Raw genomic sequence first — 12,062 nt, 5'->3', positions numbered from 1 at the left:
TTCTACAATGGCTTGATCTGAGATCATCAATATGGATTCAGACCTGGTCATTCTACTCTCGACATCCTGCTTCGGCTGTCTCAACAATGGATGGATGTCATGAACTCCAGACAGGAAATCAGAGCCGTCTCCCTTGGCATATCTCATGCCTTTGATATGGCATGGGACCCCACGATGTGTACCAAACTCTCCTCTTGTGGTATCTATGGAAATCTCCACGCAGGGCTCATGGAATTTCTCCTGTCATATTCAATGTGGGGCTGCAAATGGAATTCCCTCATCTCTTGCTGAACAGGCTGGAGGTCCTCAAGGCAGTGTTCTGTGTCCTGTGGTTTTTCACATCTTCATCAATGATCTTTATGACTCTCTGGAAAATCGTTATCTGTTTGCTGATGACTCCACCCTCGACCGGTGGAGTCATCCATCTCTCATCGCTCAGATCGACAGTTCCAGACAAAAAGCAGTCTCTTAACTCTCTGCAGACTTGGATAAAATTACAACCTGGTCAAAGACATGGAACATGTCTTTCAATCCTGATAAATCTCACACTCTCACCTTGTCTCTCTGAAAAGACCTTCTGGAAAACCCTCACATCTACTTTCTCAACAATCCTCTTTGAAGAAGTTCTGTCACTCAAGCATTTGGTCTCACTATATGCCATGCTCTTTGCTGGGAAAGTCACATGTCCAAACTGGCCTCCAAGGCCAATCACCAACTGGGCATTTTCCATCAAGCGAAGTCGTACCTTGGCACTGTTAAGCTGCTCACCACCTACAAAGCTTTCATCTGCACTTTGATGGAGTATTTCTCTCCCCTCTTGGCTGGTGCTCCTGCTTCGTACCTGGTGCGGCTTCCCTCTGGAGAAACCAAGGCTTTTCGGATTGTTGGTATCTCCTGCGATGAAGCTGATTATGAGTGCCTTTCACTCTCTCGGTGCAGGCAGGTTGGCAGTCGCTTTATCTTTTATAGACACCCCTCCGGCCTTGCACCCCCTGTTTTGTCTCCCAAATATTCCTGCATGATGCACCCCCATTAATCCACCCTAAATCCACCTCCTGTTATGGATTCGTCACTTCCGTTGTGGTGGTTTGCATCCACTGTAAATATTTCTGATTCCATGTACTATTATTGTGTTCAAAAGGTTTATTGTCCATGAACTGTTTTCAAAAGGTAAAAAAAGTTAATGTTAAAAGAAACAGGAAACCGGATCTGGAACCGGAAGACGAGGACAAGGAGGAAGGAGAGGGGAAAAAGAGGCGGAGCGAGTGAGGTCGGAGAAGAAGCAGTCACTTCTTCGTCCTGAGCGAACGTTGTCAAACGAAAGTCGCTAGTGTACTTTCGGGTTTCCCGGGGAAGGGATTCCTTCGACAGAGGTGTTATCGCTGTGACTGATCAGCCTGCGTGTCAGGTTTGGTGTTAGATTCCGAGGAATCATCGTCGTGTCATTACGTCTCGAGTGCGAGCCGTCGGCCATTTAGACTCACGCGCTTTGCTCATCGCGAAAGGTCTTTGCTTCGCGTCAGCCGTTTTCACCATTCAGTCGTCTATCTGGGATGTGTGTGTGCAACGCGGATTTTGAAGGCAAACCTGAGGTTCGCCGATTTGGAGCTGTAAAACCTCCATACCAGAGGGTGAGATTTCCCAGTCGCCTTGAGTGCGCCTTTAGGCAGCTTTGGGTCGCGTGACTCTTTGCGCTGCTTTGGCCGCGTTCGCCTTTGTGCAGTTTTGGCGGCGTGACTGGGCCTGTCACCTGAACGGGATTCAGGTTTCGATTCAACATCGTTCTGCCGATCGCTGGAGGGGATCAACTCTGAGCTCGAAGATGGGAATATAGAGACATTGGGGAATGTTCTTTTTCACTCACTTGGAGCACAGTGAGTTACTTTATACTCGCTGATGGTACCTTCATAAGATATACATCGATTGTACTTTTGATTGCTATTATTGTTGTACTGTTATTCTTGTGTGATTTTTAATACAATATTTGCTTGTTTGTAACAGTTGGTGTGGTTTCACCATTGATTTTTGCCACAGAATAACACATTTTTCTGCCGTGACTCCTCTCGGGGCTCGGCGTTACATCGTGACCAGGTGGCCTGGGAAGATCACGTAACAGAAATTGGGGGCTCGTCCAATTGACTTGGGGGCTTGAAATTGGGTCTTCATCTGGGATTAAATTCCCTAATAACATTCGTCTGGGATATAATTCCCTAACATTTCCAGAATTCCCAAATTTGGAATTTTTCTAACATTCCCAAATTTTCCAAAAAATTTGGATATTTTTGTGTGAAGGTTAACAGGTGCTAACTAATAGTCACCATGGTGTTTGACGCAGAAAAGTTTGCGGCGTCCCCTAATGAGGCACAGTTCCTCATGTTAAAAAGATCGGAACTCTTGAGATTGGCCAAACATTTTAACTTGGAGGTCCGATCTCATATGAAGAAAGCAGAGATGCAGACATTGGTGGTAGAATCTCTGGTGGGACAGGGAACATGGACAGAGGTTGCCTTGGATTGGTTACCCAAGGAAAAAGAAGATGCAGAGCGCCAGAAAATGGAGATGCAACTGCAGAGCCAGGAAAGGTTAAAAGAGTTGGAATGGAAAGCCGAGGAGAGAAGAGCAGAGGAAAGGAGAGCTGAAAGAGAACTCTTGGAAAGAAGAGTAGAACAGGAACGAGAACTCGAGGAAAAAAGGGTAGAACAGGAATGAGAAGTCGAGGAGAGAAGAGCAGAGGAACGGAGAGCTGAAGAAGAAAAAAGATCAGAGGAAAGGAGAGTTGAAAGGGAACTCATGGAAAAAGAGTAGAACAGGAACGAGATCACGAGGAGAAATGAACAAAGGAAAGAAGAGCCAAAAGGGAGTTAAAGGAACGTGACATGGAGTGTCAGAGGGAAATTAAACTCAAGGAACTGGAATTAATGAGAGGACGGGGAGAGGTAGCATCCATGCTGGCTGGTTCGACAACTTGTCAGAACACCTGGGATGTTGGTAAGCATGTGAGGCTGATTCCACCCTTCAATGAAAAGGAGGTAGCCAAGTTTTTTTTACACTTTCAGAAAGTGGCTCAAATGCTAAAATGGCCTGTGGGGTCCTAGAATATGTTAGTGCAAAGTGTTTTGGTGGGTAAAGCTCAAGGTATATTTTCGGCTTTACCGATTGACCAATGTGTAGATTATGAGAAAGTGAAGAAAGCCATTCTCAAAGCCTATGAATTGGTCCCTGAAGCTTACCGGCAAAAATTCGGGAATGCCAGGAAGAGGGAGAGTGAGACCCATGTGGAGTTTGCCAGAATGAAGGAAACCATGTTTGATCGGTGGTGTGATTCGAAGGGGGTTGGGAAAGTCTTCAACCTGTTGCGACAATTGATCTTGGTGGAGGAATTCAAACAGTGTGTCCACGCAGATATTAAAGAACATCTGGAGGAAAAGAAAGTACCAAAGTTGTATGAGGCAGCAACCGGCAGATGACTATGCCTTGACACACAGGATGGGGTTCCACAAACCTAACTTCCTGCCTAGAGTTTGCCAGGTGAGGTACGGTACATCCGGTGCAGAGGACGAATATTCATGGGGCGGGGGGGGGGGGGGGCTAGAGATGACTAAGAGGACAACTCTGATACCGCGACTTTTAGGGATCAGAAGACTACAGTTCCAAGACAGACTTATCTTCCGGCGGGCTCGAGGCAGACCACGAGTTTTTCCTCCGGGCCTACTGGCGCTTTTTGCAAGAAACCTGGACACTTGATGTCCCAATGTTATGCCCTGGAAAGGAAAAATCAGGAGCGGGGTCAAACTAGTACAACTCAGAATGCATTGGCAAATGCGAGAAATCATCCTTGGAGGACAGTGCCTTGCGAAGGTTCCCATGCCAAAGTTACGGCATCACAGACCGACCTTGTTCAAGAAGGTTACAAACCTTTTATTTCAGAGGGGTTTGTGTCACTGGATGGAGACTTGACTAACCAGAGACCTGCTCAGGTATTGAGGGACACAGGAGCACATCAATCTTTAATGCTTGAAGGCATTTTGCCATTGTCAGAGAAGACGGTAACTGGTGTTCATGTTCTTTTACAGGGGGTTGATGGCTGTTTTAAAGCCCCACTTCATGTCATCCATTTTGAAGTCTAATTTGGTGTCAGGATCGGTCACTGTAGGGTTACAAGCCACCCTACCTGTAGAGGGAATATCTTTTGTTATCGAGAATGATTTGGCCGGTGGTCGAGTTTCTGGTAATCCAATGTTTGTTGAGAAGCCTAGTATGGAAAATAACGCTGCACCATTCGAGCAGGAGATTCCGGGTATCTTTCCATCCTGTACCGTGACTCGTGCTATGGGTAGGAAGCACTCTGAAGAGAAGAGGAAGGTACTGACGTCACACTTTGCACAGACACTTCTTGTCAAGTCCCCTGAAACTAAGTGTCAGCGCACACAAGTCAGGGATGGAGGCAATATTGGCAAGCTCTTTGTAGGTGGACTGAACTTCAACACAAGGGAACATGTTCTGGACTCTGTCTTCAGCATTTATGGACCGCTCTTGGAAGTGCTGCTGATAAAAGACAGGGAGACGCAAAAGTCAAGATGGTTTGGCTTTGTCACGTTTGAAAACACAAAGGACGCCAAAGATGCAGAAAAGGATTTGAATGGCAAGGATTTGGATGGTCGGACCATAACAGTAGAGAAGGCAGGCCATGGGCATCGAGGGGGCTATAGAGGAGGAAAATGTGGATGTAGTTTCAGGGGTGGCTATGGCTTGCGGGGTGGAAGTAGTAGTTTCGGTGGTGGCCGCAGTCGAGATTACTATGGAGGCTCCCAGAGTTACGGCAGCTCCCGAATGGATGATTATCAGGGTAGTGGCCGAGAAGGAGACCGCTATTCCCATGACTACAGCGACAAGTGCTCCAACCGTGATTATTATGAAAGTTAGGAAGAGTTTGAAGCACTGAATGCTGCGGAACCGCCGAGCCAAGATTCCTACATGGATTAACCGTGAACTCCACGTTCCTAAAGGCATCCATGTCGTGAATACTTCTCGGCCTCACCACCCAACCACCATGAAAACTGGCTCTCAGCTCGGCCTCCCTAAAAAAGTGCTGTAGATTTGCTTGACTTTGGATTTTTGATCACAAACAACCCCTTCACCTTCATTCAAAAAATGAAAAATAAAAATCAGAGGTTGAGGAGATGGAGTTTGGCTTTGCAGGAGTTCAACTTGGAAATTGAGCATGTAAAGGGCAGGGACAATGTCGTTGCTGATGCTTTGTCCAGAGTGAACTAACTATGGAAATCTCTGTAGGTTGTTTGATTATAATCAAAGGGATGGAGGGTGTGGATATTGTCGTTGTTATCGTTGCTCACATATAATTATCACTATCACTATCACTCACTACGATAATTATCGTTGCTGACAGCAATTGATGATTTGGGTGTGGGTTTACTTTGGTTTGTGGGAAGAGTTTTGCCTACAAAGAAAGTTTCACTCTGTTCAAACTTTCTTTCTTGAGGGGGGGAAGTGTTACGGATTTGTCACTTCTGTTGTGGTGGTTTACATCCACTGTAAATATTTCTGATTCCATGTACTATTATTGTGTTCAAAAGGTTTATTGTCCATGAACTGTTTTCAAAAGGTAAAAAAAGTTAATGTTAAAAGAAACAGGAAACCGGATCGGGAACTGGAAGACGAAGAGGAAGAAGAGCGGAAAAAGAGGCGGAGCGAGTGAAGTCGGAGAAGAAGCAGTCACTTCTTCGTCCTGAGCGAATGTTGTCGAACGAAAGTCACTGGTGAACTTTCGGGTTTCCAGAGGAAGGGATTCCTTCAACAGAGGTGTTATCACTGACTGATCAGCCTGCGTGTCTGGTTTGGCGTTGGATTCTGAGGAATCATCGTCGTGTCATTACGTCTCGAGTGTGACCCATCGGCCATTTTGACTCGCGCGCTTTGCTCATCGCGAAAGGTCTTTGCTTCACGTCAGCCGTTTTCATCATTCAGACGTCTATCTGGGATGTGTGTGTGCAACGCGAATTTTGAAGGCAAACCTGAGGTTCGCCGATTTGGAGCTGTAAAACCTCCATACCAGAGGGTGATATTTCCCAGTCACCTTGAGTGCGCCTTTACGCAGCTTTGGGCCACGTGACTCTTTGCGCTGCTTTGGCCGCGTGCGCCTTTGTGCAGTTTTGGCGGCGTGACTGGGCCTGTCACCTGAATGCAATTCGGGTTTCGATTCAACATCGTTCTGATGATCGCTGGAGGGAATCAACTCTGAGCTTGAAGACGGGAATATAGAGACATTGGGGAATGTTCTTTTTCACTCACTTGGAGCACAGTGAGTTACTTTATACTAGATGATGGTACCATCATAAGATATACATTGATTGTACTTTTGATTGCTATTATTGTTGTACTGTTATTCTTGTGTGATTTTTAATACAATATTTGTTTGTTGGTAACAATTGGTGTGGTTTCACCATTGATTTTTGCCACAGAATAACACATTTTTCTGCCGTGACTCCTCTCGGGGCTCGGAGGTACACCGTGACCAGGAGGTCAGGGAAGAGCACGTAACACTCCTTCAAATTCAGATTTCTTTCCTGAATAAAACATCCCTGTCATGTCCTGCTTGTTTATCCAGTACACCCCACCCCAGCCCTCTCTTTTTCAGAGATCTCCCGATGTCCCTGTTTCTTATTGTTGTTGTACTGCCCTCTCTCTACCCCTGTTGTGTCCCGCTCCCCTTTTTATATGGTTTGGCGTTGGATTCCGAGGAATCATCATCGTGTCATTACGTCTCGAGTGTGACCCGTCGGCCATTTTGACTCGCGCGCTTTGCTCATCGCGAAAGGTCTTTGCTTCACGTCAGCCGTTTTCATCATTCAGACGTCTATCTGGGATGTGTGTGTGCAACGCGAATTTTGAAGGCAAACCTGAGGTTCGCCGATTTGGAGCTGTAAAACCTCCATACCAGAGGGTGATATTTCCCAGTCACCTTGAGTGCGCCTTTACGCAGCTTTGGGCCACGTGACTCTTTGCGCTGCTTTGGCCGCGTGCGCCTTTGTGCAGTTTTGGCGGCGTGACTGGGCCTGTCACCTGAATGCAATTCGGGTTTCGATTCAACATCGTTCTGATGATCGCTGGAGGGGATCAACTCTGAGCTCGAAGACGGGAATATAGAGACATTGGGGAATGTTCTTTTTCACTCACTTGGAGCACAGTGAGTTACTTTATACTAGATGATGGTACCATCATAAGATATACATTGATTGTACTTTTGATTGCTATTATTGTTGTACTGTTATTCTTGTGTGATTTTTAATACAATATTTGTTTGTTGGTAACAATTGGTGTGGTTTCACCATTGATTTTTGCCACAGAATAACACATTTTTCTGCCGTGACTCCTCTCGGGGCTCGGAGGTACACCGTGACCAGGAGGTCAGGGAAGAGCACGTAACACTCCTTCAAATTCAGATTTCTTTCCTGAGTAAAACATCCCTGTCATGTCCTGCTTGTTTATCCAGTACACCCCACCCCAGCCCTCTCTTTTTCAGAGATCTCCCGATGTCCCTGTTTCTTATTGTTGTTGTACTGCCCTCTCTCTACCCTGTTGCGTCCCGCTCCCCTTTTTATATGTTCCCTGTGTCATAGGGGCCCCGACAAGGTGTACAAAAAAAGTTTCGCTGTCATCTCCCCTTCTGGCCAGCACTGTTCTTGGTCAGTTTCTCACAGTGTGGGCGTTTTGACTGCAAATGGATGAGAATGAACATGAAGCATATTTGTTGTTCTCCGTTGAAGCATTTGAGTATGGTGATGGCCTGTCTGCATGGAAACTGGGCCCTCCTATCGATTCTGCACAGTCTCGTTGACTGTATATTATAATTGTGATGTGCTCAGTTCCAGAAACAAGGAAATGAATGACTTCGGTGGCACTACAATATCGTCAGACTTGTCCTTGTTCTGAACCATCAACTGTGAAATGACGTTGAGGCCAATTATTGGGTCTGTCACCGGTCCCTTACTGACCAAAACAGGGACTAAAATGGACTCTTCTCTGCCACCGTTTTTAAGCTTAAACGCTGCTTCAAACCATCCTTCAAATGGAATGGGGCTTCCATTTTCAGCCTTTAATCACAATCCATCCTGAAGGATTTTTTCCACTGGACTTACAATGGTGTCTGGCAAGTTATCTTGTCGCCAGTCGCTGCTTGCTTTGCTTACTTGTGAACCAGTATCCCAAAGGTCCTGAACCTCAATGCCATTCAGATCACAGAGCGTTATGAGTTAACCACAGTCGTTCAATGACGAACACCGACATTATTTAATCCAAACAATGGACGAGTTGGTTAAATCATGCATCAGTTCAACATTAAAGTGAATAATCGTAGAAATAAAAACGGGACTGTGGGTTTTGAAGTTTCCTGGATCAGGAGCAACAGTGACTCATTCGTATTTTTGATGGACCACAAGGTTTCTCAGACCTTGATTTTTTTTTTATGTGAAAAAACTTTGGTACATCACAGGTGATGAAGGTTGTAGTCAAGTTTCTTCAAAATTGTGGTTGTAGTTTCCGAGAAGAAAGTAAATACCTATTTTGGGTCGGGGAAACCTCCCCATCCCCACCCCCCTCCCAAGTTGGCACCCCCAATGAGGGCATATTTTGATGTGGTCAATCAATCCATCTTTATTCGGTATCAGATATGCAGTTTGTGGTCAGGTTGGTCAAAATCATGTGTTTGGTTCAAGTAATAATGACTAAAGTGTTTGTGGACTCACTCACTCATTCACTGACTCACTGACTCACTGACAACTCACTGACTCAATGACAACTCACTGACTCAATGACAACTCACTGACTCATTGACTCACACTGACTCCTTCACTGACCCACTCACTGACTGACACTCACTCACTAACTCACTGACTGACACTCACTCACTAACTCACTGACTGACACTCACTCACTAACTCACTAACTCACTGACTCACTGACCTGACTCACTCACTCACTAACTGACTCAGTGACCTGACTCACTCACTGACTGACTGACTCACACTCACTCACTCACTGACTCACACTCACTGACTCACACACTCTGACTGGCTGTCTCACTGACCGACCGACTGACTCACTCAACTCGATGACTGACTCAGTCACTGACTCTCACACACATGCACTCACTATCTGACTCACTCCCTCACACTGACTCACTCACTCCCTCCCTCACTCCCCAGCCAGCATATACAGCTGTGGCCCAGCTGGAAAATATGTGGTTTGGATGGGCTCAAGTGGGCTTGTGTTCTGGGTGTGTTTTTTTAACTGGGATCCACATGGGTCTCTTCTGGGCTGCCGATGTCATTCCACAACGAGGATGACACACTTTGACGTCATATCCCACTTTGCAAAGCTGGCTGGGGTTATGCGTTTTCTTCGTTTAGGTGAGCTGAACAGGCCTGGGCCCAATGTGGGTCCAGGTGGGCCAAGCCAATGTTAGTTTCAGAAGCTAAAAAAAAAATGGCAGCCAGCAGCTGGCAGCTGTGTTGTCGAGACCAGTAATATTGTGAAAATCTTATCTGCCGGTATATATATAAAAGCGAAATGTCCGTTTGTTTGTTTGTTCATTTGTGAATCTACTCCTCTGTGCTCCCAAGGTTAATCAGCACAAAACTTTATGGGATAACATATTTTACCACCCTGCACATAAATTGGGGTATTAAAACAGTTATTTTCTCACAATTCAATAACTTAAAACCAACCGAGCTGCCACCTGTCACCATTATCTCCGAGGGTTGATCTCTTCGAGTTCGATTATAGACGAGAGGGCGTACTCGCTATGCCGTGTACAGAACCTGGCCGTGCCACCATATAGTACAGCGGATAAGCTCTCGTATTTTAACAAATTGTGCATTTTTTGAGAAAAGCATGAAATTTCTGGCATAGTTAGTATATACCATAAGGTTTATTTTCAGATGTGGAGGGAAGTCAGATTTGACCTCTGAGGACCGTGAGAGGTCAAATCCAAAATGGCCGCCAGTCCACCGGGTCTAATGTTCAAACACGCTTATAGGTGTCATTTCCAACTAAATTGGGGATGCCCATTCATTTTGTGATACTTTTGAGATCGCCAGAACTCAAGGACATGCATTTAGGTCACGGTCAAGGTCAAATTGCGTTAAATATCTATTTTTATGATACTGCAGTTGGAACTGCTATTGGAAAAAGTTCATTTGAACTTTTAAAACTTTATTTTTTCAGGTATAGGGATAGGTACAGAACACCCAAAGACCAGAAATGATGAAAAAAAAGGGTTTACACTGCAAGGAGTGATGCAATAACCTCTGAAAAAATAACTGTAGTTAGCCAAGTATGTCCACCAAAGCTTACATTAAATCAAGGGCAATGATGAAAATTTGTAATGATCTAAATCTAACAGTCTCCAGAACAGAAGCACAGTGCAGTGCACTTGAATGCAGCTTTGGCACACTTGCAGCGTCCAGTGCACCCTTTCCTGCAGCCACAGTCGATCAATTCATGGCACGATTTTGATGCTTCAGGAAGAGTGGTCCAAAGAGGCTGCCACCCAGTTGTCTCCTTTGTCTAGCCCCAGTCAGGTGTGTCTGGCATCTCTGGATCCATGACCAATGCTTGGTTACAACAGTTGGCCTGGTAGCAAGTGAGCTTGATGTGCTGCTTGAGTGTTACCTGGGTTGGAGGAATGTTCTCTAGAGTTCTACACTTCTGTGTGAAGAGCTGTTTCCTGGCATCATTCACGTCTGTGCTCTCACTGGTTCTATCGTACATCAGCACCACAAATCGCTCTAGCAGTAACATTGAGCCTTCACTGACCTCACTTGGCATGCCTAGGAGTTCATTGAAAGCATCATTCACCTCTGGGCATCCCCAATTTAGTTGGAAATGACACCTATAATGTTTTTCTACACTATTTGGTTCCAAAGTTAAGCGCGTTTGAACATTAGACTCTGTGGACTGGTGGCCATTTTGGATTTGACCCTCTCACGGCTCTCAGAGGTCAAATCTGACTTCCCTCCACATCTGAAAATAAACCTTATAGTATGCACTAACTATGTTAAAAATTTCATGCTTTTGTCATAAAATGCACAATTTTTGTGTTTATCTGCTGCACTAATAGAGACCCGGCCGCCATGTTTTTTGGGGGCAACAAGTACATGGATGCGCACACTAACGCTATGGTGTCGAAGAAGGAGTGGCCGTTTAAAGTTGATTTTTATTATTTGTTTCTTTTTGCTTTAATCTAATAAACGAACAATATAGTTATTACTCCCGCCAGGGAGTAATGCATTCGATCATGTCCGTTCGTGTGTGTGTTCGTGTGTTTGTGAACAAGATATCTGGAAAAGTTCTGAACGGATTTGGATGAAAGTTGGTGGGATGATTTCCCTTGGGATAAGGAAGAATTGATTAGTTTTTGGTGAAGCTCAAGATATTATTCCAGATCCAGGAATTTTATGATGGATTTTTTTACCATTGGAAGATAGGGCTCAGCAGCGGCCACCCGCTGCTGCTGTTGCTCCTGCAGCCACGGGAGTATGCGCTCTACTGAGTGGCATTCTAGTTGCCACTATTTTTCATACATTAAAGCACCAATCTTAATTGAAGTTGGCAACCACACGAATGAACGAACGATACATTTATTTATCGAAAAAAAAGTTCTATTTTCCTGATTATTAATGGAGTATATAACAGTTGATTATAAAACACCCATGATAAAACTAAGTTCTACTCAGTCATCTGGACATTCACTCTGCTCACTGTAATGGGAAGGGGGGCACAATCACACTTATACAGTCACGTGAAAAAGTAAGTACACCCCATGTAAAGTTTAGACTTTTTCAATATATTTCAACAAACAGCTATTTGATCTTAAATTCAAAAATATTGATTGATAAAGGTGATATAATATAACAAATATCATGAAACATTTACATTTTGTAGTCCATTGTATAATTTATATAAACATAAATGCAAATTTCACATGTGGAAAAAGTAAGTACAGCCCTACATTTATCACTGCTTCAAATACCTAAAATTAGAAT

The sequence above is a fragment of the Myxine glutinosa genome, chromosome 1 (genome assembly GCF_964187855.1).
Source record: "Myxine glutinosa chromosome 1, kmMyxGlut1.1, whole genome shotgun sequence".
NCBI classification, from domain to species: Eukaryota; Metazoa; Chordata; class Myxini; order Myxiniformes; family Myxinidae; genus Myxine; species Myxine glutinosa.
The sequence above is the reverse complement of the archived record's forward strand: the minus strand, read 5'-3'. Positions refer to the sequence as shown.